Below are 16,870 nucleotides of genomic sequence, written 5' to 3' on the forward strand. Positions count from 1 at the left end.
TTATTCTTCGCTTGGCGCATGATTCATATGCAGCCTAAAGAACTGGTTCAAAGCTGACCTCTTCGTTACACCATGAGCATGGTTTTGAAGATGATTGGTTAGTAACAAAAATAGTGTAGGCATGTCCATCCACACTTGTATTTTGTAGGGAGCTCGTTGGATCGCATAACATGCATGATGCATGTCAACAGAGCAGCCATATTTCGTCTTCATTCCAGGGCGAAACACCAAACTTGTCGCGACTGTCTAGTTGCTATGGTGACAGCTGACTTGATTGGAGGGTTTCACATATTCACGCTAGCCGCACTGGCGCATTGCAATGCTCCCATGATCTCATTGTGTTGTTGTAGGCGAGGCAATGGTAGACCGTTGATAGCTCCCCTTCATTGAGTGAATCGCCACACCAATCATGGTGTGACAATTCTGGCGGTACGCCAGGACGCCATCGGCCTTGTGAACCATTGAGGGGTTGACGTTGCCCCCATGCTTCATTGTTGTTGAAGACGGGGCCATGGAGATACGTCGGCGCCAGCTTCATGAGCGCAAGTGTTGCCTTCTGGCGCCCATTGTGCCTGTTGGTTTAGACTATTGGTTGTCGGGGTGTCATAGGCGTTGTCATGGACGCATCGTATTGCTGCCCCCAAACACCCATGATGTAGTTGGATGTGGTGGTTTGTCATCAGAATGTCATTGAAGATGACAGGAAGCGCTTCTCCATGGCTGCAAAGATGTTGGAGGAGCACAACTAGAAACACCAAATGAAAGCAGGAGATTTTTTTGCGGGTTTTTAAAATGTTGGCTTTCCCGTTATACACCAGCTATTGGGTGCGATATTCGACAAGGCTACCAAAGGGCATGTCATTGGGAACCATCGAAAGACCTTGACAGGTGCAACTCAACAACTTCAATAAGCTTCGGTGTACATGTATGAAGAACGCCGTGTTTTGGAATGCTTCGGAGAGGCAACAGAAATTCATACTATACCCCATCCTCATACTGAGGGCCCCCAGAGCTCAATATGCCCCCTGCACACGCCCCACCCAGAGACTTGGGTATGGTAGGTTCAGGGCAAATGGTTTTGGGACAACGGCTTGGCGATTTTACTTCGTGCATATTGAGGGGTGGTGAACAGCTACCTCCCGCCTTCCTTCGAGTGGGTTCCTTACAGCTTGGGAACACTTGATAGCTTCTTAGACTGTTGGGATTTTTTTCTTGAGTTTGCTTCTTGGACTTTTGGAATTTTATTTTCATTGCTCACGCGGATGATTGATTGGCCACGGACTTCATGGACTTGCTTTGACATTCGGCTCGAACTTCTTGAGGACTCTTCTTCCAGGATTTCTTGGGGACCCACCTTGGGAACTTGGAAGGCAACTGTTCACCTTGTGGACTAGGAAAAACCCTCTAGCACTTTATCTGGGGCTTCTGGTGGCGCACCCCAGGGTTGTCATGTGACTACGCACCAAACCAATTTGTATTGGGTCAGGCAGCCCTCCATGATCTTTTCCTATAGTCTTCCCTGGGGTGTGAGCCTCTGTGAACACGAGGCATGCTGGGAAACATGAAGAGCGTGGAGTCTCAATACTCACAAGTGCCCAACTAATCATCTCCACTGCCTCCGGAAGCATACACCTGGTACGTGTCGTGCATTGTGGGTGTAGGAGCCACTCCACCTGCAACTTGACACATTGTGCCACCCTCCAACAAGTCCTAGGGTAGCCAAAACTTCAATCAACAACATGGTGTGATAGGGTAAAACCATTTTTGTTGTTGGACCTAGTACGTAAAAATTGGGGAGACTAGATATATCCACGAAATGTAAAGCAGAATGCATCATGGATCCGATAGCCCATAGAAAAAGTTTCCCCAATGGAAAACTGGAAGGCAACAAAAGAGGCAAACTTTAAGAAAAATATTTTTCTAGGAATCTTCCGTTGATTGGGGGTATAGGTTGGACTCCCTGGGAATCGACGAGCTGGTATGCTCCCCCGTCGTAGACTTGCTCGATGACGTATGGTCCTTCCCACTGCATCACGACGATGGGCCGCCTGACACGAGGACCAACTCACCTTTTCAAAACAAGCATTGCTTGACGAGCTTGTCGTAAGCTCTCACCATATTCTGGCAGTAAATCTACAGGTTCTGTAGGGCATGAAGTCGCCCCACTTCAAGGGCGTCGAGCACCTGAAACCGCAGTTGTACCTGTTCGTCTTGGTGACCTCATCTTGGATAGCCACACTCAAAGGGTGTAGCTGGACCTCCAGTGGTAGAACCTCCACACTCCCGTAAACGAGAAAAAATGAGGTTGCATGTGTTGGGGTACGGTACGTAACGCGGTACACCAAGAGGGACTCGAAGAGATGATCATGCGAGTCCCACTGGGCGTGCCAATTTGTTTGACACGAGAAAAATCTTAATATGCTCCGTGAGGAGGGAAGATAAGGTGTATATTTCTCTCATGCGACGGGAAAAGAAAATGCGGGCGTGCCAGTGTACCATAGTTCACAAAGAAAACAAAGAGATGGGAACAGTATTTTATTAATCTCAAGGATAAAAAATACAATTCCCGATATGCGCTTCGTGGCCTACTAGCGCGGCCTGCCTGACTAGCGTTGTGCGGTCTCCTGGTTCCCGGGGCCTCGGAAGGCTCCCGGTTAATTACTCTTGCGGGTTGCTCCGGATGATACCTCCGATTAAGCTGTGTGGTTGTCTTCGTCGTCTTCGCTTCACGTTCTCCATGCATATGATGATGGTGTGTGTGTAGGTGCGGGCAGCGGCAAAGCCCGTGTCCTCGTCAGTATACATGCCACTCAAAACATGGCTTTGTGCTATCCACGTTTGCCCTCGCCGTCACGCCTCGTCGGTGTTGACAGTGTTGATGTAGTCGGTGATGGGGTAGCATGGATCCTTCTTGGCTCGGACTTCTTGATGATGTAGCGGCTTCGTAGGGGTACGCAAGGGGTTGCCTCGCGGGAGTATTCTTTTGTGGAGACTGTTGTCAGTGTAAAACCAACGCACACTCGCATTGGCATGGCCGGTGTGGTTGGCATCTCATCTCGACTAGACGCCGAGGTTACGGCAGTCTGCGGAGACAAAGACTCCGCCTCACAAGGTCGTGAGAGGTAACGTCTTAGAGGGGCATGGTTCGTCTTGGCTAGACGCCGTATTCAGTGGTCTGCCAAAACAAGGATCATGCCGCGGGGCCGAAGAAAAGTGGCATCATGCAGAGGCGCGGTTGATGCCTTGTCTCAGCTAGATGCCGTATTCGGTGGTCTGCTAAGACAAGGATCACGCCACCCGTAGGATGATGAGACATGTATGCAACGAAGGGTGCACCTCGTCTTGGCTGGATGCCGTATTCGGTGGTCCACCAAGACAAAGGCGAACATCATGGGGCCGAAGAAAGATGACATGGAGGGGCGTGATTGATGCCCTGTCCCAGCTAGATGCCGTATTTGGTGGTCAGTTAAGAAAAGGAGCACGCCACCTGTATGACAATGAGACATGTGCAACGAAGGGTGCGCCTCGTCTCGGCTGGATGCCTTATTCGGTGGTCCACCAAGACAAGGGTGAAACATTGTGGTGTTGAAGAAGGATGGCTTCATGGAGGGGCGTGGTTGATGCCTCGTCTCAGCTGGACGCCGTATTCGGTGGTCTGCTAAGACAAGGAGCACACCGCCTATACGCCGAGGCCTATAAGCCATGAAGAGTGCACCTCATCTCGGTTGGACGCCGTATTCGGTGGTCCACCAAGACAAGGGAAACACATCACGGGATCGAAGAAATATGACATGGAGGGGGTGATTGATGCCCTGTCTCACCTAGTTGCCGTATTCGGTGGTTTGCCAAGACTAGGATCATACTGCATGTATGCCAAAACATTTAGGCCATGAAGGGTGCACATCGTTTTGGTCAGATGTTGTATTTGGTGGTCCGCCAAGACAAGGGCACTGCCTCACAAGGCCGAGGAAGGTGACTTTCTAGAAGGGCGTAGTTGGGCTCCGTCGTTGGCGAGCTCCGTCTACACCCGATCACCACGTGCAAAGATGAAGGGCTCAGTGTAGACAAACTCCGGCGGTGTTGGTGTAATCTCCTTGTTCGATGAAGTCCTCTCCGGTGCTAGCGGTGGAATTGAATGAGTGTTGGCTTCAGCGACGAGCACGTACCCTCCGTGTAGTGCATGCATGCTGGATGTAAGGAGGAGACAAAAAAATTAGACATTAGTCTCACCTTCCAGAAACATGACCTTTGCCTCCATCGCCACCGAGGTTCTTTGCGCGGATGAGGGTACGCCGAGTCGCCGATCTCCTGTCAACGTGCGTCGGCTGCATGCATTTTGCCTCTTACTGGATGTGGTGTTGCGTGCACTTTCTTGATGCGTGATGAGTTTGCTGGGTGCGTGCGTGAGTGTCATGAGATTTCTCTCATGGATTTGCTGCGTGTTAGCATCTTGGATCCTTCCTTTTCTTTGCCACCGTCTTCTTGAGTATCTTGCTGAGTGTCTTGTTGAAGGCTCTGATTGCTCCGTTGGCTTGGTGTAGATGGTTGGGATGTGGTGATGAAGTGAAGGGGAGAGCAGTATGCCCATCGCTCCGGCCATGCTTATCCATATACCTTCGTCTTGTCAATTGTCCGATGATGAAGTGGGCGGCCTTCGCCTCATCGGTGCCCGGCCTGGTGGTGTCCGCCTTGTCGGTGTCAGACTGGATGACTTGCCTAAGCCTCGTCGGTGCCTGGCAAGATATGGATTGCTTCATCGAAAAATGACATGTCGATGGAGTATAGCTTTGCCTCGTCGGTGCTTGGACGATGTCGGGGAAGCATGTTGATGTAGAAGTTGGAGAAGACTTGAGTGTCGCCGCATGACACGGTGCTTAAAGATGACGATAATACTAGCTCGTCAATGTAGACCTTGGGGCATCGCAGTTACGGGGACGACCTTCGCTTGGTCTAGAAGAAAGGCGGCATGCCACTGTAGTATATGTCCTGGCCAGGTAGTAAGTCAAAGAAGATGACGACATCATGTGGATATCTGTCGGCATCGATGTAGACCACACCCTCGCCAGATGAATTGCGACGCCGTGTCGATGTAGTTGGATGGCAACGTGCCAATGTAGTCAGCGTCCCCGCCGAGTGTGACGTCGATGAAGATGGTGACGACATGTTGATGTAGCAGCATTCCTTGTTATGCCGGAGATTGATGATGACGCCTCCAACATGGTCATGGGTGGTGTAGATGGCGCCCAAATTTTGGTGTGCTCCATATTGGCGAGGAGCTAGTGGCACGCCCACCATAGGCGTGCTCTGAGGCTATTTAAATGGCACCCGCGTTCGGGCGATGCTTCACGTTGGAGGCGGTCTAGACAAATGCTCCATGTCTGGTGAACTCCACATTGGCGGCGGTGTGGACGTCACCATGCCTTGGTCGAGCCCCCTGTTTGTAGAAGCGCAAAAGTCGTGCCCGCCTTTGGGGAGCTCCAAGATGGTGTAGACGGTGCTCACCCTTAGGCGAGCTCAGTGTTGGTGACCATGTAGATGATGCTCTGTAGGACCTTGAAGTATGTCTAGAGGGGGGGTGATTAGACTACTTGACCAATTAAAAACCTAACCTTTTCCCAATTTTAGAGTTTGGCAGATTTTAACAATCTTTCGACAAGTCAAGCAATCAACACACAAATCAAGCAAGCATGCAAAGAGTATATAGGCAGCGGAAATTAAAGCATGCAACTTGCAAGAAAGTAAAGGGAAGGGTTTGGAGGATTCAAACGCAGTTGGAGACACGGATGTTTTTGGCGTGGTTCCGATAGGTGATGCTATCGTACATCCACGTTGATGGAGACTTCAACCCACGAAGGGTAACGGTTGCGCGAGTCCATGGAAGGCTCCTCCCAAGAAGGATCCACGAAGAAGCAACCTTGTCTATCCCACCATGGCCGTCGCCCATGAAGGACTTGCCTCACTAGCGGTAGATCTTCACGAAGTAGGCGATCTCCTTGCCCTTACAAACTCCTTGGTTCAACTCCATAATCTTTGTCGGAGGCTCCCAAGTGACACCTAGCCAATCTAGGAGACACCACTCTCCAAGAAGTAACAAATGGTGCGTTGATGATGAACTCCTTGCTCTTGTGCTTCAAATGATAGTCTCCCCAACACTCAACTCTCTCTCATAGGATTTGGATCTGGTGGAAAGAAGATTTGAGTGGAAAGCAACTTGGGGAAGGTTAGAGATCAAGATTCATATGGCAGGAATGGAATATCTTGGCCTCAACACATGAGTAGTTGGTTCTCTCTCAGAACTGGTAAGTTGGAAGTGTAGGTTTCTTCTGATGGCTCTCTCCACGAATGAAGAGGAGGTGGAGGGGTATATATAGCCTCCACACAAAATCTAACGTTACACACAATTTACCAATCTTGGTGGGACCGAATTAACAAACTTGGTTAGACCGATTTAGTAAATCTAGTGACTGTTAGGATTTTCGGTGGGACCGAAATGCAACTCGGTAGGACCGATATGGTTAGGGTTAGGGCATAACGTAATCTTGGTGAGACCGATTACACAAACTCGGTAAGACCGATTTTGGTAATTAGCTAACCAAAGAGTTGGTCAGGTAAACTCTGTGGGACCGATTTGCTCTTTTCGGTGGGACCGAAATGTTACAAAAGGGAAACAGAGAGTTTACATTGCAATCTTGGTGGGACCGATCGCTCACTTCGGTTAGACCGAAACGTTACAAAAGGAAACAGAGAGATTACAATCCCATCTCGGAGAGATCGAGATCCCTATCGGTGAGACCGATTTGCCTAGCGTTTGTGGCAGTGGCTATGACATTTGAACTCGGTGGCGCCGGATAGAAAGAATCGGTGTGACCGATTTTGGCTTTAGGTTTAGGTCATATGTGGATGTGAGAAAGTAGTTGAGGGTTTTGGAGCATATCACTAAGCACATGAAGCAAGAGGCTCATTAAGCAACACCTCGTCCCTCCTTGATAGTATTGGCTTTTCCTATAGACTCAATGTGATCTTGGATCATTGAAATATAAAATGAAGAGTCTTGAGCTTTTGAGCTTGAGCCAATCCTTTGTCCTTGATATTTTGAGGGATCCACTTTCATCATACATGCCATGCCATTCATTGAGCTTCCTGAAATAATAGTCTTGGAATAGCATTAGCTCAATGAGCTATATGTTGTTATGAATTACCAAAACCACCTAGGGTTAGTTGCACTTTCAATCTCCCCCCTTTTGGTAATTGATGACAACATATAGATCAAAGCTTCGACACATGATAATAAGATTGAAAAACATCGTCGCTTTGAGAAGTATGTGATAAGCAAGAGCTCCCCCTAAATTTGTGCATATTTTAAGATTTGCTTTGGACTGCAAATGCACAAGGAATTAGGCTCATGGGTTACTCTTCCATGTCACATACATCTTGGTGGAGCGCTCAAAATAATAAAGATTAAATACATGCACTCATCACCAAGCAAAGTGAATGATCATATAAGGATAGGTAAGATAATAACATATAATCAAGCATAAGTGTAGCTTATGATCAAACACATGATCATCAATGTCTCACAGGTAATGCATTGTATCTCAAGCAATCAAAAAGCAAACAAGTTTAACCAAGAAGACAAGAGAGAACAAAAAACAGCAAATCTCTCTCTCGAAGCCTATGATCTATACATTTTTCTCCCCCTTTGGCAACAAGTTACCAAAAAGTTCATAAAAAATGCATAGTGCTAGATCGTCTCTCAGGCTTGGTCTTCAGGTGGTGGTGTAGAGATGGCTCCTTGGACGAAGACTTCAGTCGATGTAGAGGGAGCTGGAGGAGTTGGTGCTGGAGCTAGTTGCACTGGAGCTCTAGCTGGTGCAGATGATGTGGCTCTTGTGTCTGTCACAGGCACTGCAGCTGATCTCTAAGCTCTAGGCACTCTGGCAAATGCATCTATGGTTGTCTTGCCCTTCCTCTCCTGCATGTCATCCTGAAGCTGTTCCACAACTGACTGAATCTCAGTTACTTTGACATCAAGATCATAGAATTTTTGTTCCATGATCCTTTCCAGGCTCTCCTGGTTTTGAGTTAGGGTGGCCAACCCCTTCTCAATCCTCAGTGTTGATGCTATCAAGTAACCAAGTTGCTCCTGCTTGCTCTTCAAGAAATGCTCAGATGCCTCCTCTTGAGTTGGCATCTTGGAAGCCTTCTCTTTCCTTGTTTTCTCCTTCTTCTCTTGAGCTTGCACTGATGATGGATCATTCTCATTCATGACAACTTGATTGTCCTCAAAGTCTGGATAGAGAGCAAAATGTTCCTTATCAAACTGATACTTTCCTGTGCCCATCTTTGAGTTAATCAACTCCTGAATCTGTGGGGCATATCCACAACTTCTCTTCTGATCTGCTGCAGTCCTCTTAATGGTTTCAACCATAAGGCTCATGACCTTGAATTTCTGGGGCACATCAAAAATGTGAAGCAAGTTAATTGCATGCCCTCTTATCATGTTGTGGTCACCTGATTTGGGCAAAAGAGTGTGCCTTAAGATCCAGTTGATCGTAGGCAGCCCTGACAGAAGAAAATGGACTGACCCAAACGAGAAAGTCTCAAGGGCTTTGTCTGGGATCTCTTTGTACATATGTGACATAGTATTGTGTCCCATCTTCTTCTTGGCATATACATCCAAGTCATCTTCACTCTCCTTTGGGGCTTTGATCAGACTGGCCCATTCCTCAATGGTTGACTGGTTCTTGTTCCTTCAGACATCCAAACTATCCTGCCATCTGGATAGAAGTGTGCTGTGGAGTAGAATTGCATAATGAGTTCATCATTCTAGTTGGTGAGCTTCTGCCCAACAAAATCTGCAACTCCACGTGCAATGAAACTGTCTTGCACTCCAGGATAGTGTTCTTCATTTTCCTTCATGTAGGTCCAGTCGACCCACCTCATATCATACACTATGGGCTTCTTGTCCAACAAGATTGTCTCATAGAAGTCCTGCTGCTCCTTGGTGTGGAAACTGTAATCTACAGCAGTCCTTCTCCTGGTGGCATATGGATCTGACTCTCTCCATAGCCTCAACCCTGAGTCTTTCCTGATCTTCATGTTCTCAACCACAGGATGAGCATCATTGTGGTCTGGAATCTTGGGTTTGAGCTTCCTTAAGATCTTCCCTTCTTCATCCTCCTCAGCAGCAACCTCAGGCATTGGGGCCTTGTTCTTCTCAGCTACTGGTATACTCCTGGTATTCCTCTTTGGTGCAATCTTGGGCTTGGAGGCAGCTTTGGGTGCTTCTTTGGGCTTTGATGTTGCAGCCCCTGACTTTATAGCATCACCCATCAGCTTTTGTGCCTTGGGTGCTGGTTCAGCAACCTCTTCTTCCTCTTCCATCATGGAAGGTTGACCAACAACTCTGGCCATGGTCTTCTTGACCCTTTCCTTCCTTCTCTTTCCTTCTGCAGCTGGCTCTTTGGGATCATGCATTTCAGATACTTGAGTTGATTCTCTGGCTTTGGACATTGGTTGTCTTCCTGCTGGCCTTTTGATCTTCATGCCTGGCTTTACTTCAGTTGAGCTGAGCACCTTCTTGAGCACTACCTTCTTGGAAGTAGCCTCATCTTCTGCTGCCACATAGTCCTCATCCTCTGAGTCTGAGGTTCTCTTCCTTCTGGCTCTTGTGGCTGCTTTGGGCAAATTGCTTGGAGTGCTTCTGCTCCCTTCATCTGAAGTACTTGAGGGACTAGTGCCCTCACTCATGTGAATCTGTTGTGCTGACTTGTTCTGACTATCACTTTGGTCTGACATGCTGCAAATCACTGACTGCTGACCCTGTGAATAGTTATAGATGAGACAGAGTGGATGAGCATCACAAAATGCAGAGATTTTTGCAAAAGAATGATTCAAAAACTTAGTTTTAGTTTCCACAGAAAGCATTTCGGATCTACCGATTTTCAAGCTCGGTGATACCGAAGCAGTCTTGGAACCTAAACTAGTGAATTCGGTCAGACCGAGTCACAGTTCGGTGGCACCGAGTCTGCTAGGGTTTCACAAAGTTCTAAAATCAGTCACACCGATTTGTAATTCTCGGTCAGACCGAGACTTACTAGTGCAATGGCGTTAGCTAAATCGGTGGGACCGAGTTTTTCAACCCGGTGGGTCCGAGATGGTTTCGGCGGAAACCTAACCCTAAATTTTCGAATCGCATCTATTCTAAGGATCACATTGACTGGATAGGAGTGTTTCAATTGTGGCAAGATGCATTACGAACACAATGTGCTGAGAATCAGATGAGGAAAGCACTGTGATCGAGTTCATACCCTAGTTCGGCGGTGAACTCGCTACGGCGGCAATGGCGGAGAAGAAATCCGTTGACGGCGGCGAAGACGAGCGACAGGAGGCGGCTGGCGACGAAGTCGACGATCCGTAGACCTAGTAGGTAGAGCGAGCTACGCGTGGGCGAAGGGGTTTGGAGGAATTTCCAAATTTTTGCCCGTGACTATATATAGCCCGACACTGTCGGTGTGACCGAGTTGAACAACTCAGTGGCACCGAGATGCATAACTGTTAACAGTTACAACAACTCGGTGTGACCAAAAAGTTCATATCGGTTGCACCGAGAGTGAAAACCTAGATCGACTTAGTGATCTCGGTGGGACCGAAATGGAGTAATCGGTCAGACCGAGAATCACAAAGAAGTTTTGGAAGTTTAAGTCTCTGACGAATCGGGGACTCCGAGTGCTCCTCACACAGAGTGGTTCGAATCTGACTTGATCAAATTTTGTGATGTAGCATGGATAGAGTTTGAGACGAGATAAGCATAGATATCTAGAGAAGGTTCTTAGGCATTCTTGTCCATCCACTTGGCCAAAGAAAAGGAAACCAATCAATCAAAACAACAAGTGGATGTCCTCGAATGAGTAAAATATGCAACCAGCATGCTCACACAATAAAGTGACAAATGAAATATGTGGCAAAGCATGCACAACCAATTCTAGCATCTATCAAACAATTGGCGATGACTAGGTCATCTATATATGAGTATATTGACTTAGGAGTCAAATGAGAACATTTGATCATAGGTCATACTCATCGTTTAAGCTCAAGTGGGGTTACCACTTTTACATAATGCATTGATGTGTTCACACCATTAGAGTTGCTTTGACTCAATTCTTAGAGTTAAGCTCCCCCTAGATGTGAGATCCCCTTTTAGAGGAATGAACTAACCTTGGGTTTTATCGATGATGACTTCATGTAGGTGTTGAAGATGTGAATGCTCAAAGTTGATGTAGATCATTTGGAGCAATCTTTTGGAGTGAGTTGCACTTTCAACATACCTACATGGGTTAGTCCCACAAGGAACAAAACAAGAATATCCATAGACATAGAGTTATGCACACACAAGATGATGTCCATGAAATCATTTGGTTACCTTGTCCCTTGCCTTACCAACATGAGGGTTTGTGACTCCTTGAACTAGTGCAAGATGTGGAAGTTGATTGCACTTGCTCTTGCCGTAATGATATGAGTGAAGAATGTTGGCGGAGTCACCCTCAAGAACTCTCTAGTTCTTCTTCTTCGGGATCCACATCATCTTGATGGGAATCCTTGGAGTTGTGGTTGTACTTGATGAAGTAGAACTTGACGTAGTCTTGGGAACCCACTTGACCAAGGCCTTAGGTGCTTCTTCAAATGCATCACTCTCCTCTTGAAGCTTGTCCTTGCCTTTATGGTCTTGTGGTGGAAGATCATCTTGAGCTTGTGTTCCCTTGAAAGAAGTAGGATCATACTTCTCTTGTTGAGGAACAAACTTTGTCTTGGGGTATTGATCTTCTTCCCACTCAACTCCATTGGCATTGAACTTTCGTTCAAAACCAACACCTTGATTCTTCCGGTGCCTTCCTTGCTTGCGTACAATTTCCTCGAATTGCTTACTCCCGGCAAGGCTCTTGTATACACCTTTCTCTATAATTCCCTTCAATAAGCTATTTTCTTGCTCAAGTGTAACTTGGCTAAGAGAATCATTAGTGGAATCAAGAGAACTACTAGAAGCAACAATATTGGATTTAGCATTGTTATTGCTACTACTAGAGGAAGAATCTTTCTTGTTCTTGTTACTAGACTTGACTTGAGGCATGTAAGTAGATAAGAGTAAACGCTTGGCAATGTAAGAAGAACTTTTCTTGCGAAGATCATCATTGATTGACTTTAAGAACTCATGCTCTTGCTCAAGATTGAGCTTTTCAAAGCGTAACTTCTCATGAGCTCTTAAAAGTTCTCGATGATTTTCGAAGATAGTTTCATGAGCTAACTTAAGAGTGTTTAGTTCTTTAGTTAGAAGCTCAATCTTCTCCTTATCATTGTCATTCGTTTTATCTTGTTTAGCATGATTAATTGACGTTCCATCACAGTATTCATCACTAGAGTTGTCAACAAGTAAATCATCATCACCTAGCAAGTCATCTTCATCACTATTGAAATCAACGTACTCAGGATGTGCTACCTTTGGACCTTTGGCCATGAAGCATCTTCCAATTCCTTCATTTGGTGAGTCAAATATGTCATAGGAGTTGGTTGACACAAGTGCTAGACCGGCAACACCTTCATCTTGAGTATGTTCAGAGTCGGAGTGATAGCTTCTCTCAGAGTGATGTTCAGAGTCAGAACCGGAAACCCATTCACCAACATGAGCTTGATGTCTTCGTTTTGTGTAGATCTTTGATGACTTGTCCTTCCTTTCCGAATCTTTGCTTCTCCGTGAGGGTCTTCGTTCATAACGATCATCTCTACTCCTTCTCTCTCTTGGCGGTGATTCTTCTCTTCTACTTCTTCTTTTTGGAGAATCTTCTCTTCTTTTGTAGGGTATCGTACACTCATTGGAATAGCATCCGGGTCTCCCACAATTGTAGCAGTTGCGCTCTCGACTGGAAGATCTTTTGTCATTGTAGGACCTTGACTTAGAGCTTCTTTCTTTGCTTCTACTCTTGTAGAATTTGTTGAAATTCTTCACCATTAAGCTCAATTCTTCATTGAAGGTTTGTTTCTCACTTGATGATGTGGGGGCGTCACATGAGGCTTTGTAAGCACCACTTGACTTATTGTGAAGTTCCTCCTTATCCTTGAGTGACATCTCATTAGCAACAATTCTACCAATGACCTCCGTTGGCTTGAGATTCTTGTAATTGGGCATCATTTGAATCAATGTGCACACGGTATCATATTTTCCATCCAATGCTCTTAGGATCTTCTTGATGATGAATCTGTCGGTCATCTCTTCACTCCCTAAGCCGGCAATCTCATTTGTGATAAGAGCAAGCCTAGAGTACATTTCAGCGACACCTTCACCATCCTTCATTTTGAACTTGTCAAGCTGACTCTGGAGCACATCCAACTTGGATTCCTTGACGGAGTCGGTACCTTCATGCATATCAATCAAAGTTTCCCAAATTTCCTTTGCGTTCTCAAGACGGCTGATTTTGTTGAATTCTTCGGGGCACAATCCGTTGAAGATGATATCACAAGCTTGAGCGTTGTATTGCATCATCTTCAATTCTTCCGCATTAGCTTCACGGTTCGTCTCTCTCCCATCAAAGAATTCACCTTGCAAGCCAATACAAATAATAGCCCAAACGGCGGGGTTATGTCCGAGAATATGCATTTTCATCTTATGCTTCCAACTAGCAAAATTAGTTCCATCAAAGTAAGGACCTCTACGGTGATAATTTCCCTCGCTAGACGCCATACTCTCCTAGGTTGTGAAACCAAGGCTATGACCACCAAAAGCTATGGAAATCAAAGCAAATGGAGACCAAAGCTCTGATACCACTTGTAGGATCTTGAAGTATGTCTAGAGGGGGTGATTAGACTACTTGACCAATTAAAAACCTAACCTTTTCCCAATTTTAGAGTTTGGCAGATTTTAACAATCTTTGGACAAGTCAAGCAATCAACACACAAATCAAGCAAGCATGCAAAGAGTATATAGGCAGCGGAAATTAAAGCATGCAACTTGCAAGAAAGTAAAGGGAAGGGTTTGGAGGATTCAAACGCAGTTCGAGACACGGATGTTTTTGGCGTGGTTCCGATAGGTGGTGCTATCGTACATCCACGTTGATGGAGACTTCAACCCACGAAGGGTAACGGTTGTGCGAGTCCACGGAGGGCTCCACCCAAGAAGGGTCCACGAAGAAGCAACCTTTTCTATCCCACCATGGTCGTCACCCACGAAGGACTTGCCTCACTAGCGGTAGATCTTCACGAAGTAAGCGATCTCCTTGCTCTTACAAACTCCTTGGTTCAACTCCACAATCTTTGTCGGAGGCTCCCAAGTGACACCTAGCCAATCTAGGAGACACCACTCTCCAAGAAGTAACAGATGGTGCGTTGATGATGAACTCCTTTCTCTTGTGCTTCAAATGATAGTCTCCCCAACACTCAACTCTCTCTCATAGGATTTGGATCTGGTGGAAAGAAGATTTGAGTGGAAAGCAACTTGGGGAAGGCTAGAGATCAAGATTCATATGGTAGGAATGGAATATCTTGGCCTCAACACATGATTAGGTGGTTCTCTCTCAGAACTGGTAAGTTGGAAGTGTAGGTTTGTTCTGATGGCTCTCTCCACGAATGAAGAGGAGGTGGAGGGGTATATATAGCCTCCACACAAAATCTAACCGTTACACACAATTTACCAATCTCGGTGGGACCGAATTAACAAACTCGGTCAGACCGATTTAGTAAATATAGTGACCATTAGGATTTTCGGTGGGACCGAAATGCAACTCGGTAGGACCGATATGGTTAGGGTTAGGGCATAACGTAATCTCGGTGAGACCGATTACACAAACTCGGTAAGACCGATTTTGGTAATTAGCTAACCAGAGAGTTGGTCAGGTAAACTCGGTGGGACCAATTTGCTCTTTTCGGTGAGACCGAAATGTTACAAAAGGGAAACAGAGAGTTTACATTGCAATCTCGGTGGGACCGATCGCTCACTTCGGTTAGACCGAAACGTTACGAAGGGAAACAGAGAGATTACAATCCCATCTCAGTGAGACCGAGATCCCTATCGGTGAGACCGATTTGCCTAGGGTTTGTGGCAGTGGCTATGACATTTGAACTCGGTGGCGCCGGATAGAAAGAATCAGTGTGACCGATTTTGGATTAAGGTTTAGGTCATATGTGGATGTGAGAAAGTAGTTGAGGGTTTTGGAGCATATCACTAAGCACATGAAGCAAGAGGCTCATTAAGCAACACCTCATCCCTCCTTGATAGTATTGGCTTTTCCTATAGACTCAATGTGATCTTGGATCACTGAAATATAAAATGAAGAGTCTTGAGCTTTTGAGCTTGAGCCAATCCTTTGTCCTTGATATTTTGAGGGATCCACTTTCATCATCCATGCCATGCCATTCATTGAGCTTCCTGAAATAATAGTCTTGGAATAGCATTAGCTCAATGAGCTATATGTTGTTATGAATTACCAAAACCACCTAGGGATAGTTGCACTTTCACGCTCCTCTGGGGCGTTAATATGTTTGTGACGGTGTAGACTAACCACCACCCTAGCCTAAGCTCCTTGTTGGCGGCGGTTTAGACCAAGCTCCAAGTGGGAGGTAGCAATGTAGATGATATCCCCGCCTTGGGAAAGTTGTGGGATGACGGACCAAAAGTCGCCCCATCTTTTGAGATATGTGTGTCAATGGTGGAGAAGAAAGAGCTTCGTCTAGCCAAGCTCCATGCCAACGGAGGTATATGGTGCTCTGCCTTCGGGGCGCTCCATGTCGATGGCAGTGTAGATAGCGCCCTGCCTTGGGGCACTCCATGTCAGCAACGGTGATGTAGATGAATCTCCACACCTTGGGCAAGCTCCGCGATGATGGTGGTGTGGGCAACGCACCACCTCAGGATAGCTCCATATCGATGATGGGTGAACAACCCCCACCTCAGGATAGCTCCATATCGGCGATGAGCTCCAGTTTGTGGTTGCATTAATGACACTTCACCTAGAGAGAACAGGGTGGCGCATGGTGCCAAGTGGGTGATGTAGCCCTGTCCACCGTCACCTTGAGTTGTGGCTAAGCCCACCGCCTAGGCGGGATGTGTGTAGTGGTGGAAGTGTTTGTTGTGGAGGTCCCATGGCTTCCACCGATGAGTGGGTCGAGGGTTTCTCTCATCATCTTGATGTCATGACCATCGTTTCGAACATGGGGGCATGTTAGGATGCCCCCACTCTAAGTGGTGAATTGGTGAAGACTGTCATCAAGGCGCTCATGTTAACGATGATGATATGGCGATTGGCACCTCATCCTACCTGCAACCATGAGCCTACGCGGGTTGTGGGAGATGGCCTCCAAGCCTTCAGGTAGCTTTACCTCGGTGCGTCGTGGTGTTGGAGGCTCTGAGTGGGAGCCGAGCCGGATAGAGGATGAAAGGATGTCGCACTAGCCCTCCCGTTGACGGTATCAGAACGGAGGCATTGAGTTGCCTCCACGTCTCCATGGATGTCTGTCCTTGATGACTCCTCAACAGTGTGCCTCCGACATTAGTTCGTGGCGCTCCATCGTCTTGGTGGCCGCCCACTTTTGCGCCCTCTTTCACTGCAGAGTTTGAATCTGCATGGGATCTTGGGCTTGTACATGTAGACCCTGGCGCCATGCTTGATGAAGACAATAGGTGGCAATGATCCGTTCGCATGCAAGAAAGAGGCTTACAGGCGGAGATCCTTGCAACATGTTGTGTGCATAGGGAGATCGGCAAAGACGATTGAGGCAACCACCACGAAGAAAAGATGGGAGGAGAACCACGTCCCACTGGGCATGCCAATTTGTTTGACACGAGAAATAATAAAAATAACATTGGTTATTGTATTATTATCTCTCT

The sequence above is a fragment of the Triticum dicoccoides genome, chromosome 3B, assembly GCF_002162155.2.
Source record: "Triticum dicoccoides isolate Atlit2015 ecotype Zavitan chromosome 3B, WEW_v2.0, whole genome shotgun sequence".
NCBI classification, from domain to species: domain Eukaryota; kingdom Viridiplantae; phylum Streptophyta; class Magnoliopsida; order Poales; family Poaceae; genus Triticum; species Triticum dicoccoides.